Source organism: Culex quinquefasciatus, chromosome 2, assembly GCF_015732765.1.
Source record: "Culex quinquefasciatus strain JHB chromosome 2, VPISU_Cqui_1.0_pri_paternal, whole genome shotgun sequence".
NCBI lineage: Eukaryota > Metazoa > Arthropoda > Insecta > Diptera > Culicidae > Culex > Culex quinquefasciatus.
In genome coordinates, this window is record NC_051862.1 from 14,044,622 (window position 1) to 14,062,885 (window position 18,264).

The window sequence follows — 18,264 nt, forward strand, 5'->3', positions numbered from 1 at the left end:
ATGCCTTGCTAAGGATAGAAATTAATCAAAATAAGTTTTCCAAGTGAATGCAACTGTAGATTTTTCGAAAATTATCGGTTCGCTGTGTAATTAATTTGCTGTATAAAATCTTCGAAATAATCCACAAACTCCACCATTTACACCAGATGACGCCACTGCCACTACCAGTTTCACCCTCCTTACCACCCCCAAAAATCCCCTCCCCCTCAACTCATCCAAAGATGAGCGCAATGTTTTCGTTTACCGTCCTAAACCTGGACGCTGCAGCTCCAAGCACCAAGAAACCATCATCCTCGTGGACCGCACGCTTCAGCTCCAACTGAACAGCTGAACTCCCCAACCACCCTTTCCACCCACTGCAATTTAAAACAAGGTAAACGCTCTCCTCTCTCGGTGGCAAACCGTTCAACTTGCATGCAAGTTTAAGGACATTCTCTCTCCCACACACGACGACCACAATGACGCCAAGTCGGGTCTTGGAGGATCAAAACAGTGCCAACCTGCGACCGATGCGTTCAGTCTGAGTCTGGCCTTCGAACGAGTAGGAAGTGTTTTCCCACGATTTCCACGAGAGGAAACTGAGGAATCAGCAGGTGGATAGTGGGGTGAGAGTGTTGGCAAAGAAAATGTTGTTGTAAATTTATGTAATACCTTCCGGTGAGGAAATTTTTGGGATATTTAAGATTTATGCTAACGCTAATTGACTGTAACGGAATCCCGTCGCTGGAGCAGAACTCCCGTTAGGAACAACAGTAAGTCAAAGGTTTGGAGCTTGCTGAAAGAGCTCAGCTGGGATTCACAGAGGGACAGGGTCAGTTCCAGAGAAATCTCGCCAGCGAGAAACCCCTTATCAGCGCGCTCGTGTTGTGCAATGTAAAAGTGTGGTTGTGTGCAATAGCTGCGTAGGTGACACACTGTGAACTGGTGCAACTATAGCCAAAGGAAGGAGTGAATAGTGGGAGAACCTTGAGCTGCGAAGCTCCAAGCTTGTCCAGGACGCGACCTGTGAGCAAAGTGAACCAGACGTCCGACGCCCGGAGACTTTTTAATCCATTTCAAAACAACGAGATTCAGTAATAGAGAGAGTGTGAGTGAGGGGAAGAAGCTGCGACAAGGTAGATCCGGATCCGGTTCACGATGGATGAAGCAGTAGTGATTTAGCAGAACCTTGCTCGCATGGGAAAAGTTCAAACTGGTGTAAAAGCTGAAGCTGCTACAGTGCGAATGGGATCGATAAATTACAGAAATAGTAGCGCGGTGGCGTAGATTCCAATGTGCTAAATTGTGCTGAGTAATAGATTCTACCCCCGGTTCAGAGCAGAAGGAAATAAAAGTGCAAACTGCAACGTTGAACTTCGCTGAACGAGTCCCCCAGGACGACCCCACGAGAAAAGCAGCAGCAGCAAACACTATTGAGGTGAGCCAGCAGTTTTCTCTAGAGCTGTCGAAGAAAGGATGCTCTGAAAGAAAAACGGCGTCATACATATTTAAAAATTGCGACAGCATTGTGACGGAAACCTCGTCAAGTTCATGGACGATGATGGGCATTCTGTTGAGCGTTATACGTGCGGTATGGGAGGCGTTTTGTCGAGGCACATCAAACATTCATAATGCATTAAACTAGCCAGCAAGGGGAGCAGCTTTCAGAGGATTTAGGACTGGTCAATGCTTTTTTGATAACCCTCCAAAACGCTCCACAACCCCCTTCAAACTACCAAAGTAAAGCTTGAATCACAAAAATCATAAAATTATGTCAAGCCGAAACCCAATAACGAGCATGTGCGTGTGTCAAACGCGTTCTAACCTGAAATCCCTTTGGCCAGTTGTCGCACCTACATAAATTTCCGGAGTGTGTCAAGATAGCACGACAAGATTGAAACTTCTTTCATATCAAGAGTGTCAACAATGCACGGATTTTTTTTATTGAATATCTCAGGATTGAAATCAAATTTTGAGGTTCTGTGAAGGTCAAAAGGTAAAAAATGTGAGTTGCACAAAATGACTTTCTCAACTCAATTTGGCCCAAAATGCACGTACGACAAGGTAGCACGACAACGAAGACTTGCCATGCAAAATCAATAATTTTCATTAATTTGACGTGAGCGTCATTATGAAAAAAAAGCATTTGGGTAATTCTCCGCCAACTCACACAGCAGTTGCCCCGACCCCTCTTCAATTTGCGTGAAACTTTGTCCTAAGGGGTAACTTTTGTCCCTGATCACGAATCCGAGGTCCGTTTATTGATATCTCGTGACGGAGGGGCGGTACGACCCCTTTAATTTTTGAGCATGCGTAAAAAGAGGTGTTTTTCAATAATTTGCAGCTTAAAACGGTGATGAGATAGAAATTTGGTGTCAAAAGGAAATTTATGTAAAATTAGACGTCCGATTTGATGGCGTACCCAGAATTCTGAAAACACGTATTTTTCATCGAGAAAATTACTAAAAAAGTTCTAAAGCTCTGGCATTTTCCGTTACTATACTGTAAAATTTTTTGGAATATGTCATTTTTAGGGAAACTTAATGTACTTTTTGAATCTACATTGGCCCAGAAGGGTCATTTTTTCATTTAGAACAAAATTTTTCATTTCAAAATTTCGTGTTTTTTTCTAACTTTGCAGGGGTATTTTTTAGAGTATAACAGTATTCTACAAAGTTGTAGAGCAGATAATTACAAAAAATTTGATATACAGACATAAGAAGTTTGCTTATAAACATCACGAGTTATCGCAATTTTACGAAAAAAGTTTTGAAAAAGTTACTTTTTGCGTTTCTCTTTGTTTCGTCGTCCGTGTCTGTCGCGGGTGACCATGAACGGCCATGATCAACGACGACCAACTTTTTCAAAACTTTTTTTCGTAAATTCACGATAACTCTTGATGTTTGAAAGCAAACACCTTATGTCTGTATATCATTATTTTTTGGAATTGTCTACTCTACAACTTTGTAGAACATTGTTACACTCTGAAAATTAACCCTGCAAAGTTAAAAAAACGCGAAATTTTAAAATGAAAAATTTTGTTCTAAATGAAAAAATGACCCTTCTGGGTCAATGTAGATTCGAAAAGTACATTAAATTTCCCATAAAATGACAAGTCCCAAAAAATTTTACAGTCGAGTAACGAAAAATGGGAAAATTTTTAAACTTTTTCAGCGTTTTTTTTCGATGAAAAATACGTTTTTTCGGAATTCTGAGTACGCCATCAAATCGAGCATCTAATTTTACATAAAAGTCCCTTTGACACCAAATTTCTATCTCATCACCGTTTCAGGCTGCAAATTATTGACAAACACCTCTTTTTTCGCATGCTCAAAAATGAAAGGGGTCGCACCGCCCCTCCGTCACGAGATATCAAAAAACAAACCTCAGATTCGTGATGAGGGACAAAAGTTGCCCCTTAGGACAAAGTTTCACGCAAATTGAAGAGGGGTCGATGCAAATTTTCCCGATTTCGTGTGAGTTGGTAGAGAATTACCCATTTATAATAAACCGTTTTAATACATCGAAATCATTTTATTTTCATTTTTGTTTCAAAATTTTGATGAGCCAAACAAAAGTAGAATGTAAATATTAAAAAAAAACCTGTACTTAGGTAAAAGAAGGTTATCGATTTAATGTTTTTAAGAATGTTTTAAGTAATATAAAAAAAACAACTAATTTTATAAAAAACTACTGTACACATCAAGTAACATATGTTCCGTAGAACCAAAAAAGCGAAGTAACAGTAGAGAAACAAAATATTTCTTTTTAGATAATCATATTTTCAGTAATATTGAAAATTTACTCGAAATTTTCTCGATTTTCGAAGCTAAAATATTTGATTTACCTTTAAAAAAATAATCTTTGAAAAATTTATTACAGCTCCATTATCTCAGAAAAATCTTACTCTCCTTAAAAAAATTGTTTAGCTTGTTGCCCCTAATACGTTAAACATATTAACCTATTTATAGGACCAAAGATTTTTGGCATTTAGCTTTGGCCATTGCAAATTTCAATTCAAGATTTTGTCTCCAACACCTTCATTTTTTTTTTAAATTAGGAGGCAAATAAATAACTATTTATTAAATTTATCATTGTCGTTTCCAAAACTTGTAAAATTGATTGCTAATAATTCAGCATTCACTGCAAAATGCTTTTTGCAAATTTAGAATTTTGAGTCCACAGACGGAACAAATATGTTCATTAATTTATGATATTTTGATTATGTTTGATAGTAGTATTTTGTTAAGAGTCACTTCTTTCTAAATTACCAATATTTTTCCTGGAGACAACGCATCGATCGGAAAAACCCATCTCAAGATACACATTTTCGAATATTTACATAACGGAACTTTTGAACTTTTGAAAATTTCAGCACCGTTCTTTTCTTTCGGAATATTACAATTTTAATCACTATGGAGTATCCGGAAAATCGTTCATTGGTCTTTCTTTTCATCAACATCTCCAATTGACATGAATCAAAACGCTCGTTCCCTTTCAACATTTGATTGTCTTGCATAAATTGTTCAACTAAAAAAGCTATAAATATGTACTAGCATTAACACTTTAATTAACACATTCCACCCACGCGAATTGCAATACCACGAAGCTTCATAGCTAACTGAATTCTTTGCCGTTGCATGAATTCCATCAACTCAATTAGTTTCTACTATGCCGGGAAATGAATTTTTCTGATCAATTCGAACAATTCATTCCAAGAACCAACAAGCCAGCCGGCATTATCCCAGAAAGTCGAGTGGAGGTGTATTTCCCAGCAATCGTCCACCCACAATGCCTTTCTTAATCATTGGAATTTTGCTCCACTTTTCAATCAATCTTCAAACCGCAGTCGCACACTGTAAAAAAAAAAGTTAGACTTTTTTAAATGTCTTAAAATTTCAAATAATTGATATCAAATGTGTTATTTTTTCTGTGTTTCACTCAACAATACACAGTTTCGCAATTATTACTCCACTCTCGTTCTTCGTGTGGGAGGAAAACCCCAGGTGATGGTGGTGATTGCGGTAGCCGGAAAGCTGTTGTTGTTTACAACTCACCGAGGAAAATTTCCCTTTTAAAGAGAGAAGAATTGTCAAGTAATCAAAAGCCCCCACCCCTCAAGGCGATAAGCTGCTTTTCCCAGCTGGGAAAAGTGTGAAAACAAAGACAAAAGAGTCTTTGTGTTTTTGGGGAGACGAATTTGGTCGCTTGAGTAAATTTGATTGGAAAAAGATGTTGTCTTTGGCAAATCCATACTAAATTGCGATTTGAACTGGGGGAAATGATTGCTAAATCAAATAGATTTCAAACCTGTCAAATCGAATTTCATAACACGATTTCACAATCCTAATTAAATTCAAAATCGAAATTGAAATCAAACCCTGCGATTCAACTGCCCCACAGTTTCCGGCAAAAACAAAAACACCTGTTGAAAATGGCCACCCTCTCTCGCCCACAATATAATTCAATATTCAACACCTCCACACTCGGGCACACACAACCTGCAGCGCAACGGTCCCGTTCTCTCTGCTCAATGGGCATTTTATGCCCATTTCATCGACATTTCTCGCCGTCATTACCATGAAACTCGGGGAACACTCACGGGGCTTTCTAGCATTTCCTAACCTACACCAATTCAGCACCATCGATTCGGAAAGCCAAAGCCATTTCCCCACAGAATAATCCCATGTTTATTTCTGTATATCCTGCATGTATCGTATGTAGGTGTGGTGTAGGTTGAATGCAGTCGAGCTTTGGTCAGAGACATTCAGATATCGATTTTTTTTATATTAAAGTCACTTCATACAAAATAACCTCAACTGTCTATTTGTCTATGATCTTCTATTTTGTCATCAACGTCCAACTACTCCCATGTGTTAATAACAGTCCACAGTTATTAAAATGCTGGAGTAATCCACCCATCCCGAAAAAATGTTTACAGCCATGTTTACACGTACAACTCAGTAACTTTCGAAGGGCACATCATCACACGGGATTCAGAAGTGGGCCGACCCTTTCACAGATCCAATATATGCCTCCATCGACGTATTCTGATTGGTATCGAACGATATTGCTTTGAACACACCCAAATTTGCAACCCCGCCAGTAATGAAAGCGGAAGGAGGGACCTTCGAAAGGACCGTCTCCCCAGGTCCACAACCCACCGGCCACATCATCTTTTCGTCGCCGTCGTGCTAACTTGTCGTACGTGCATTTTGGGCCAATTTGAGTCATGAACGCCATTTTGTGCAGCTCACAATGCCTCATCTTTTGACTTTCACAGATCCCCAAAATTCGATATCAATCCTGAGATATTCAATGCAAACCAAAAAGGCTCCGAAAATGTTTGTCACTCTTCATATGAAAACAGTTTCAATCTTGTCACTCCCTGAAAGTTGGTGCAAGTGCGACAACTGGCCAAAGGGATTTCAGGTCAGAACGCGTTTGACGCACGTACAAGTTAGACTGCCGTAAACATTTGTAATTATAACTCGGGACTCCAGCAACCCACTTCAACCAAACTTCGGGACAATGCATTGTTATTGTTTACATTGCGTGCTTTCGTTTTTATTTGTTCAAGGTCAAACATTTTAACACGTTTTTCCCAGAACGTCAAAATGGCGGGTGCGACAAGATAGCACGACGACGTCGATTTGTGGAGTGGTCGGTAGAACAGGTTCCGGGTTCTGAGCTGTCGGCTAAAAATAACCCCCACATTCAGGAAGTGGGTTGTTCCCAGCACGGATCGCGGGGGCCTGGTTTGGTTCTGGCAAGGGAAGCAATTTGCGATGTAACCTAAAACGACGGTTTGTGTTTGAACGCTGGGCTTGAGCAGAATAATTATTTTGAAAAAAAAAGTTAAAGGTTAGATAGCAAGTTAAAAGAAATTGAAAACAATAGCCCACACTCGACTAGCTAAATTCGGAAAAATTTCGCTTCGTAAATCGAATCTTCGTAAAATCGAACCACAAAAAAAATACTTTCTTGTGTTTGCTCTGTGATTTTGAAATTATAATTCCAAGATGGGACTCAAAATGGCGGTGATGAAATATTGAAAAGAGTATTTGGTAATGATTTAGGCAATCAATAACTCAAATTTTACTAAATTGTGGTGGCAAAACTCTAACTTAGGGTACGTTATACATTAGTGGACCCCTTTCCTATAGTGGACCCTCTGAAGGGTTTTTAAAGAAAAAATCAATAAAATCCCAATTTCAAGCATGTTTTTGTCTGCAAATCTTTTATTTGGCATGTCCAGCATCATTTAAAACAGTGTTGAATGACATTGAATTGTCCTTTTTGGCAAAATAAGTGTTTTGAGTTCGACTTCTGAAATCAGCCATGGCCACTAGCATTTTCACATCAAAACAGCATTTCTGTTTTATGATTGAATTAACTATCCAATCATTTTTTGATTGGTTTTTTAACTTCAGTAAGTCGAAATAATGTAAGTTTGATTAACTATACTAAAATAAAGCGAAGAACTGCTCATTTTCAAGCTAAATTTAGGGGAGTCCAATATAGGACAACGAAAGTGTACCCCTGTTAATTTAACCTTCAAAAATGAAGAAAACTGTGTATTTATGCAAAAGTTTCTCTTAAACATACAATAAATGCTTGTTTTAATCAACCTAATTGCATATTTTTCAATTATGAGTATAAATATAGCTGTTTTCATGTTAAAAGTATCAAAAATACTGAAGCCGTTAGAATTTATAATTAATAAAAAACTATAGTTAATTTTTCATAACTTAAGCATCATAATCAAAGTTTGAAATGATATTTTATAATAATAAATCAATAACAAAACATTTTTTGAAAATAAACATGCGTAGTTTTATCAGCAGCTGTAAACAAATCTATTGTTTTGTTTCGGTCAACTATTTATGTAATTTTTATGGAAAAATTTGCATCAAAATTACTTTTTTTATCATTTTAATGTTTTCGAAACGTTTTCTTTGATCTTTTTCGGAAATAAATTTGTTTAAATGTCTGTTAGGTTTTTTGTTGTTGTAAGCCAAATTTGTTAACAAAACATATTTGTTTATGATGGAAAATCCATCTTTTATTCATTGTATCTATCATAAGTCCTCAACCATGCATCAAAACACCAAATATCGGTTAAATTTGGTATAAAAATAATAGTTTTCCTATAGTGGACCCAGGTCCACAATCGGATTATGGACCCGGGTCCACTATAGGAAAAAGGGACACAGGCAAAAAAAAATTGTTATTGAAATGGAAAAAAAAATTGTTATTGAAATGGCTATTTTCTGCTCAAAAACAAATTACTGATAAAACAAATAATCAAAATTGTTCAAAAGACTTCAGATTTCATTGTTTTGTACATTTTTTTAATTTGTATGGACTATTGTCCACGATGAGGAGGGGGGGGGGGTGAGATTTCCAAAAAAGTCCACGTGGTTTGTGGATGGTCCCTAATCAAAACTTCGGATAATCGAGTCTGGACTATTATTAAGTGTACTCATATTTTAGTAAATTTTTTTTAGATGAGGGTTTAAAAATTTTTGTTAGTCGTGGTTTAGAAATTCTTTTTTTTTTTTTTAAGTGAGATAAAATATCATAATGGTATCACTGAAAATTGGATCAATAGTTTCCACTTTGATTTTTAAAAAGATGGTTAAAAGTGAGTTATTTAGTAATATATCTTACCAAATTTTGATTCCAGCAACAAGAGATCGAATCAAAAATGTCAAATAAAATTGAAGATAAATTGTTTTCAGTTGGTTGGCCTCTTAAATCGTTTAAAATTTTGAAGTTTTTTGAAAAAAAAAACAATTTTTTTGCCCCCTGATTTATTCAAAATCGATAAATATAAACTTTGAAAAATATTTGCAATGGCCTTATTGTTAAAAAAAACTAAATAAAAAATGTTGGATTTTTTTTGTCCGTGTTCTTAGGCCATAACTGATTGTATTTCAGGTATTTGCCCCCCCCCCCCTGGGAGGGGGGAGGGCTTTCAAGATGCCCAGCAAAATCAGGGGGGGGAAATAATTACTGCTGAAAACAATTATAAATGATACTAATTTGAACAATTTATTGTAAACTAATTAAAATACATTTTAAAGTAGGAAACTTTTAGACTATTTGTAAATTTTCAACTATTTTGCGAATTTTCGGTATCATCAACTGTAAAAATGTGATACTTTTAGCTCAAAAAATTAGAAAGTTGGGATTGATATTTTAAGGTTTTTTTTGTAATTAAAAAAAATAATTCGCAAATTTGTTTTGTATTTATTATCTTTTTTTTAAATCGCGTTAAAAAAAATTACGTAAAATATTTAAATAAAATTTTGACAACTTTGTGGTGTAGCAAAAAACGCATTTAAAACAAACATTTTTTATATATAACAATAGAAGTTTAATCAACATAATACATTACCCATGTAATTTTTTGCGTTCAAATTCACTTTTAGCATGTTTAAGATTGCTTTTAAATATTTTGAACATTTGTGATATTTCCTTATTCCTTGTAATATTCCTTATTCAGCAAAGTGTTTTTTTTTTCTTTTCTTTAAAACCATAACTTTTTTAACTAATAATTACAAAATAAATGCATTTCAGATCTCTTTTCCATTGAAACGTTTAATTTATCATAGGATAAAATTAAACGTTTCAATGGAAAAGACTCTTCCATCTTTTTTTTTTAGATTCCCGGATTACGCATTACCTTGAACTTGTTCACACTAGCGTGCCAAGCTCTTTGAGGAAGGTGGGGCAATAATATGGACGTTTTGAAAATTACGTCATTTGTGGACACCCCCTGACCAAATTAAGAACAAATACCCAAGAGTAAAGTTTGTGTGGGAAAAAAGAGTTAAGAAATGGGAAAAATCATTTTTACGATGAATAAAAAGTTCTTAAAATTATGATTGAAAGGGATTTTTTCTCTACAACATGCCGAACAGACCAAACTGTACAACTTAATCGTAAAAAGTTATTTAAGATTTCATAAAATATTTATATTTTTGTTCGACTTTTTTTTCATCAACTATAATACTATAACCTTGAGTATAAATAGGATAATCTTTATCAACTTGGCTCAAATAAGGCACAGGTGCTGTAAATAACCAACATGGGATCGTTTTGTTTGGGCACCCTATTGGACAAACTACGTTGTTTGCACTTTGCTCGGATAAACGTTTTTTTTATTTTCAATTCATTTAAATTTTTTAAATTAACTCTGCTTTTCAAACAAGTTTTGAGCTTGGAGTAAATTTTGTAATAACGCGTAATTTTTTCCACAGGGCGGTCAATAACAGCTGTTCATCCAACCCTGACAACAATCGATACTGATGGGCAGGAAGTTTCTGCCAGGAACATCCCTGTTTGTTCCTTGCAATTCCACAGGTTTCACCACCACCCACTTCTAAATTTATTGCGTTTGCTCAATGCACACATTCATGAACACTAACTCACTGAGCATTATTGACTAACCAGATGCGATTTGGATGTCGATATTCAATAACGATAAAATCATCAACGCCAAAGTGGTGATAATAGATTTTAACTTTGCTCTTGCTGAGCTAAAGTGCTTTTCGAGCACTTATTGAGCAATTTTATCGAGTGCGTTTCCAAAATCAATGTCTAGTTACAACATTTTGGCTTGTGTTCGCAGCAGAAGTTCGAAAAACAAAAAAAAAATCTTATTAAAAATTAATAGACTTTTCTCCGACAGCAAAGATGGACGCAAACTTTCCTATTTCATTTCCAAAACCTGTCCAAAACAAAGCGAAAAGTTCAATCGTTTCGGTGAGTCTCAAAAGAAAAAAAAACATTTTCCACCTCCAACAATTTAACCCCAAAGTATCAGCGCCAGAACGAATCACGTACCAGCAGCAGCCTCCCCCACCAGAACAGCGCAATTGTTTCACCCTCCCGGGAAGGTCATTTGCCACTCTCAGACGGGGGAAGAGGGTTGTGGAGCGAGCTAACAGAGAGTATTCAAAGAGCTTTTCCAACCCCCTCCCTTTTGGTCAATCATCGGCGATTATGTTTCGTCCACGGTGGGAGTAGAAAGCACTCGGGAAAGTTCTCAGCTCCCACCCGAATTTCCCGATGTTTTTTTCCGGACGAGATTTTCTGTCTGGAGTCGTTTTTTTCATGAGGACACTAATATGATGATCCTGAATAATTAAATTTGTTGGAAAAGATCGGTTATTACAGGAGAGTTCATACTCTTCATCATATTTTTTTTTAGTTTTATATCATATTGCCTATTTTTTATCAAAAAATTTATTTTTAAAAATTTTCCACATAAATTTAGGAAAATTAAAAGGACAAAACAATAGTTACATATTAAACACATGCCTTCGACTCAACTGCTACTGGAAAGGTCAATAACGTTGCCTTAATTTATGGGCAATTGGATGATTGATGCACCAAATACCTATAAATTCAAGTAACGATAACTAACCGTCCTTAAAAACTTTTCAAACCTACCACCCAACACATGATCCACCAATCAGTCTAATGAAATGTTCGCCCGAGTCCTTCCTGTGCAGTAAGTAAATTCCACAAAACAACTTCCTTCCTGTGTCATGTGGTATACGTTCCACCCCCAACTCCAGCCCCTCTATCCAATCGACCAAATGGAGCCCCCCCCCCCCTTCCCTCATGGTTTAGTGCTATGGCAAAATGCAAATCGCAAACATCAACAAAAAAAAAACTAAAAGCAAACAAGTCCCGACGATAGTTTTCGTTGAGTGCAAAAGTAACTTTCAGAGGGAAAACCAACTAAACAAAACTAGGTCTGGCAAACCTCGAAAGTTTGTCCGGAAAACCTTCCACAACCCACTGAAAAAAGAGGGAAGAGGGAGGAGTTGTTTAGATTTTTCACGGTTGTTTTTTTGCGGGACGCCCTCCTAATCCGACCCCTTATTAGTCGGGGGAGGCTCGGTTTAGGGGCCATCAATTTCCCACCAACTCTCACACCGGTACTTCAAACTAGTGGAAAAAGGTGGATTTAATTGTATGGTTAGAGTTGGGAAAAAGAGCGCCATGAAACTGCACAAATCCTTGTTAATCGTGAAGGGGTTGTTTTTTCTGGGTTTTATTTTTCTGTAGAAAAAAAAGTTGAGCCGCTTCCCAAAGAAGGACTGTCGTAATTGTATAATTAATTGCACGAGGGAGGATCTTCATCAGGGGAAATGGTGACCTTGGCTGTCGTTAACAACTTTTGAAATGGACTCCAATTAGCAGGAATGTGCAATCGCGTAAAGGTGAGCCTTGTTTTGCATTTTTATGAACTTTAACTTGCCAATCTGGCACAGTTTCATGATTCAATGGCAACTTTAAAACTCGAGTGATTTTGTTATTATAATTGATTACGATTTAACACTAACCTAAGAATGTTTCTGCAAAAATTTAAACAAATTTTAGTATATTTTTTCTACTGTACAAAAAACATTACTCTCCCCCATCAGGAATAGTTCTACGAGAGAAATTATCAAAGTTTTCACAGCCCAGCTCGTCTGGTGTAAGCGAAAGTAGTTCAAAGACATGGTATGCACCTTGTACCGTACATACTGACTCCTTGGGTCATCATTTTGATTACCCCTACAGGTTGTAAACTGTTACGAGGCTGCACTTTAATTAGCCTTGATGTTTCCACGGCTTCCGGATAAGTGCATGATTGTAGTGAAAACTTTGCAATATTGAAACCATTTCAATTACCCTTGAATTGTTATGTTTTGTGTTTGGTGCTTGCTTTTTTGGCAGAATGGTTTATCTTTGTACATTTTTTTAACCTTGTTCAGATGATACATCTTTTTGATTTACTTTTCTATATTTTGACAAAGAACTTTGTCCTAAGGGCACTGTCTACGGGTGTCAATCCAAAATTTCGCAAAGCGAAAGTGTAACGATTTTTTGTCGTTTTTCAAATGCTTATATCTTCCCCCCCATTCAAACAATCTTTATGTTTTACCCACCAAACGAAAGGGGAAGTCTTAAAGTACAAGATGACTACCTCACAAAGTTGATAAAACTTTGTGAAAGTACTTAAAAGTTAAGATGAAAATAAAAAATGAATGCAAGGCTGCTGATTGGCTGAAAGCACGGAGCAAATGTTGCTTCCTCTCCTGCTTTCGCAAAACTCTCACGCGAGAGTTTGGCACCACTGTTGCCACATTTCATGCGAACTATATAAGCTAGCACTTAGCCTCAGAAAATTTCAGTGCTTATCGAGGTTTCGTCAAAGACGGATCCACGGTGGTAATTTTATTGCTCACACACACACACGCACACATTAAACGACACAGTATGTGCACCAAATTGGGAGGAATTCTGTTCTAATGAAGATTGTTAGGAAGGTCACCGGAAAACCAGAATGATTTGGGGCAATGGGATTGGGACCACATTGGTAGAACATTGGCCACACCCGGAGTGGCCATTGTCCTGGGGAAGGTTCTTCCGGGGGGACATTTACCGAACCATACGACTTGGGGCAATATGGGTATCAAAATTCATGGTTTTTGAAACTGGTAATGGAAATGGCCATTTCGACAGGATTGGCCACATCCGGAGTGGCCAGTACCCTGGGAAAGGTTCTACCGGGAGGACATTTATCGAATCATACGACTTGGGGCAATATGGGTATAAAAATTCATGGTTTTTGAAACTGGTGATGAAAATTACCATTTTGACCGGATTGGCCACACCCGGAGTGGCCAGTGCCCTAGAGAAGGTTCTACCGGGAGGACATTAATCGAATCATACGACTTGGGGCAATATGGGTATCAAAATTCATGGTTTTTGATACTGGACATGAAAATAACCATTTTGATTGTGGTGACCACAACCTAGGGTGGCCGGTTCCGTGGCATTTTCCGAACCATACTTGTTTTGGCAATATTTTCGTGTTTTGGCAATTTATTTCCACAGAGGTGCCAAAGATTGGAAACATTTAATTAGAATAAATTATTCAGGATTAAATAAATAGGCAATGATTTAAAAATAAAATGTAATAGAATAATTTTTTAGGAGTTTTGTACAAAGTTCTTTGTCATATTGGTCATGTAGAACATAACCACCTGCACCTTTTTTATAATACTTTCATCCAAACCAACTTAAACCCATCCCAGAGAAAATAAATCAAATTGGGAATGTTTATATTTTCTTCAATGCTGAAGCTAGTACACATTTATATTTAGGATAAGATTACACATTATATAGATGCTTCAGCCTTAAAAGCAAAACATCTTATGCCCCTCTTTTGGGACTGTTACTCCTCGTATTCGACCTTCAATATATCTATTCTCGACCCATCTTCTGAATAGCTGAAATCTCAAAGCATGTGGTTGAACATTTATGACGAACAGTTCAGCCCAGAAAATTACGGATTTAATAAGTTTTTTTTCGTCGTAAACCAACAAAAAAGATGATTACTCATTTAAAGACACTTTTAAAAATACATATTTTAACAAAAAAATCATGCTTCAAAAGATTGAAACAAACACATATATTTTTGGAAATGAAGCAGAAGCAAGTCTACAGTTCACAACTTCCCTTTTTCTTATTCTAGATTTCTTAACAATTTGCTATAAAAAAGTTGTGTTCAAAATTTTCCAAAATTCAAACGATTTAAATAAAAAAAAATAAAACTTTCACAAAATACGACACTAAACAAAACTAAAAATTGTGTAAAAGAGGTTTTGGGTGACTCACCACACATAACCTACGGACGCCTAGAAATGAGCAGAAACTTGCAACAGAGACCACAAAAGACCCGGGGGCGGGGGTCGTTAAAGTGGATTGTTTTGCTTTTTTTACTGAAATTTCATAATTTGTCATATAGGTCAAATGACAAAAGATTTTTTATGGATTTTGGTACATTAGATTTTTATCATGATTTTTTTTTTTGCAAAATACCTTTTTAAATTTGCATAATTCCTGCATAACCTCTAAAAATATATAAAAATAAAAAATTATTTAATTCGAGGAAGATTTCCAAAAATAATGCAATATTTATAAGCGTGATGTTTTGCTATGCTCAATAATTTTCTGAAGTTATCACTCCAGTCATCACCCTTATTCGGAACAGTGTACAGATCGGCCAATTTTCAAAATATCATAGAAAATCAATAATTGAAAATAATTATTTGTTTTTCTATTCATTTGAAAGCTTCGTTTGCGATCTTTCGATTAATGCATCGACACACTGTACATTTTTTACGTTTTATAACATGTTTTTACAGAAAAACACGGACCCCTGAAATCGATTGGTGCGCTGGAAGTGGGGACGCGAAGTCGTGATTATTCAGGTTAATTTTTTTTTGTGTGCTTTTGTGTCGCTATTCGTATGGGGTTAGTGCATAATTTGTAAAGGGAGCATGTGGTCGTAAAAAATATTTGATGTGAAAAGTGATTTTTTGTGTGTGCCTTTTGTCGTGAATTGTGTGTGTCGATTGCGGGCAGCGAGGCGCTTGCCTTACTGAATTATTTGTGTCTTGAGCGTCATTTTCGTTGAGTAATTGGTGTTTTTTTTTGTGCTTTAGTAATCTTTGTTTGTGATTTTCAAAGCCCTTCCTATATCATCGTTGATCGGAAGGCACGGCGTCAGATAAATTGTGTATAATTTTTTCGAATATGGTTTTATTTTTCATGGTAAAAAAGCCTTTTCTATATAGTGATCGAAAGACGCACTGACATTTTGGATAGTCGAGTAAATAGTGGAGCAAAATAATTGTGTGTGAGTGATTTTGTGTGTTAACCAGAAAGACCTTCCCATAGCTTCGTTGCTCGGAAGGCTCACCGACGGTTCTGTTATGAAAGTCCTCCCCATAGCATCGTAGCTCGGGAGGCAATCGAAAAGCCAATACCTTTTCCTACTAACCCAAAAAAATAATAATCACGTGATGCTTGAAGGAGATGCTGTGGATTCAACGGTCTCAAGCGATATCAACAAGTATATAACGAAAAACTATGTGCTTGATGAGTCTGCAACTTCAACTATCGGACTAACATTCCTCCCTTTCGTTGAACTGCAGGCTTCTTGGGAGGGCGCCGGTATTGACTAATAAAGTAGGGTTAAACAGTGAACGGATGGTTGGCTCCCACTGATCATTTTTGATTCATTGTTTAACTTCAGCTGATCTGTCAATAACGGAGTAGCAGCTCATTGGCAGTCAACCATGCTCATGCTCATGCTCATGCTCAAAAACACGGACCCCTGAAATCTACTAATTCGGAACACTTTTTTCATACGGATGTAAACAAACTTTGGTTTTTTCCAGGAGTGCATATTTTTTTATATAATAACGAATACGTTGAAACCAATGATACTCAAGCTTAGTAATGTTTTATACATGGTCTGATAACTTTTTTGTGAAAATATCAGTTAAATTCATGTGTTCCATGATTGTTGGAGGAACCATAACATCCCACATCAGGCAATTTGTGCTGTCTTGCCGTTTGTCGAATTTTGACGTTCCGAGAAAAACGCGTGTTAATATTTGACCTTGATTACACAAATACGTGAGCACGCCATGTAAACAATAACAAACACGTTTTGTTTGGTTGACCATTCTGTGCATTGTCCCAAAGTTCGATTGGATTTGCCGGAGTCCCGTGTTGTAATTACAAATGTTTACGGTAGTCTAGCTCGTACCTGTGCCAAACGCGTTCTGACTTGGAATCCCTTTGGCCAACTGTTGCACTTTCATCAATTTTTAGGCTGTGTCAAGATAGCACTACAAGATTGAAACTTCTTTCACTAAATTTACTGATTACAGTTTTGGTGAATCCGTTTAGGATGTTCTTTGTTTTAAAGGTAGTTTTGCAAATTAAATTTCTCATATCACTTTGGCTTAAAACGAACAAAAGAGGATAACATAGAAAAATTCAAGTCAAAATCAATTTCTTAAATTCAACTGAAATTAAGATACTTCCATTAATCATGGGCACATCCAAGCTGCAATTAAATTAACAATTTCAGAACACCAGTACACAATTGTACGTGCTCTTTTGCCTTCCTTCCTATTTTTATTTCCCATCCTGATCCAGTTGGTAAATATTAAAACAGTTTCTTTTTCATTTCAATCATTTCCCCGCAACCAAACAAGACAGCCCGCTCGGCTCAGACCAAACAAATACGCTCTCGACTCGACTCGGAACCAACCTCAGCCGCAAAAACTGAACGCGCTAGCTATATGTAACTGGGAATTTAAAGGGAAAATAGAAAATGCCTCCTACCCGGAATGTGTGCGGAGAATTTCGTATGAATTTATAATACTTTTCCCATTGGCCTGGTGGCACACGCAAAGCCGATCTAGAATGATAGCGCTCGAGTGTGTTTTGGGAAGGACGTAATAGTAAAAAAATGCAGATTTTCAATTATTATAATAATTTAAAAACATTTCCACTTTATTGCCAATTTTTCAAAAAGGATTGAAAATCCAAAATATTGACATCGTGACACCATGAAAAATCATACGAGCTGACATCGTAAGCTGCTTCCAACGAAATCAAAATGAAACTTTTATGGAAGTTGACGTTCGAAATTTTCAATTTATACTTTTGTGAACGTCATCGATTTCACAGAAATTTCACGTTCTGTGGAGTTGATTGTACTACGTATTACGGCGATTGAAATATGTTTTCAATCGAAATAATGTACTTTTTTAAGTCGTCTGCAGCAGTCTTCATATTGGCTTGGACTTCTGATTTTTTAAACAAAATCTAACATTTCATTTAATTGAAATGTCAAGGCATGCTAGATGGAAGGTAACATGATATCTTCCATCTTGCTCACACACACAAAGTTGCACCGGTATGCAAACCTCATGTGAGTCCTAGTCCTGTGTTTGGGTATGGAAAATAGAAGGGGTGGAAAAACAACACCGAAGGTCGAACGTCAAACCGCGATTGCCTTGGTGGCAGCTCTAATAACCGGTGTCGGCATGTGGATCGTACGTGCGGTGACATTTTCTTCCGAGCAAAAGAACGTAATCCTTGCGGCACGTTTTTTTTTTTTTTTTTGCACTTTTCCCCCCTTTTTAAAGCGCAATGAGGTACAGGAAAAGGTGGATAAATTTTGCACGTTTGTTGCGGGAAAAAAAAGAATTAACTAATGGCATCATTAGTGCGCTGACCACGGGGACGCGCTATCTTGTTTTTGCATGCTCATTTTCATTCCTTTTGTGTCGCTGTTTGTGTGCTTGGGTGCGTGGTAATTATAATTAAATAATGGCATCATTAGTGCGCTGACCACGGGGACGCGCTGTCTTGTTTTTGCATGCTCATTTTCATTCCTTTTGTGTCGCT

General features: G+C 36.8%; 1 protein-coding gene across 1 annotated transcript in view; it reads left to right on the forward strand.

Moving 5' to 3' along the window:
* The first annotated feature begins 506 nt into the window (after positions 1-506).
* LOC6032291 overlaps positions 507-18,264 on the forward strand; it is a 72,033-nt gene continuing 54,275 nt past the window's right edge. Inside the window, exon 1 of the mRNA XM_038253926.1 lies at positions 507-1,417. The gene's annotated coding sequence lies outside the window, so the exon portion shown is untranslated. The remainder of the gene's footprint in view (positions 1,418-18,264) is intronic.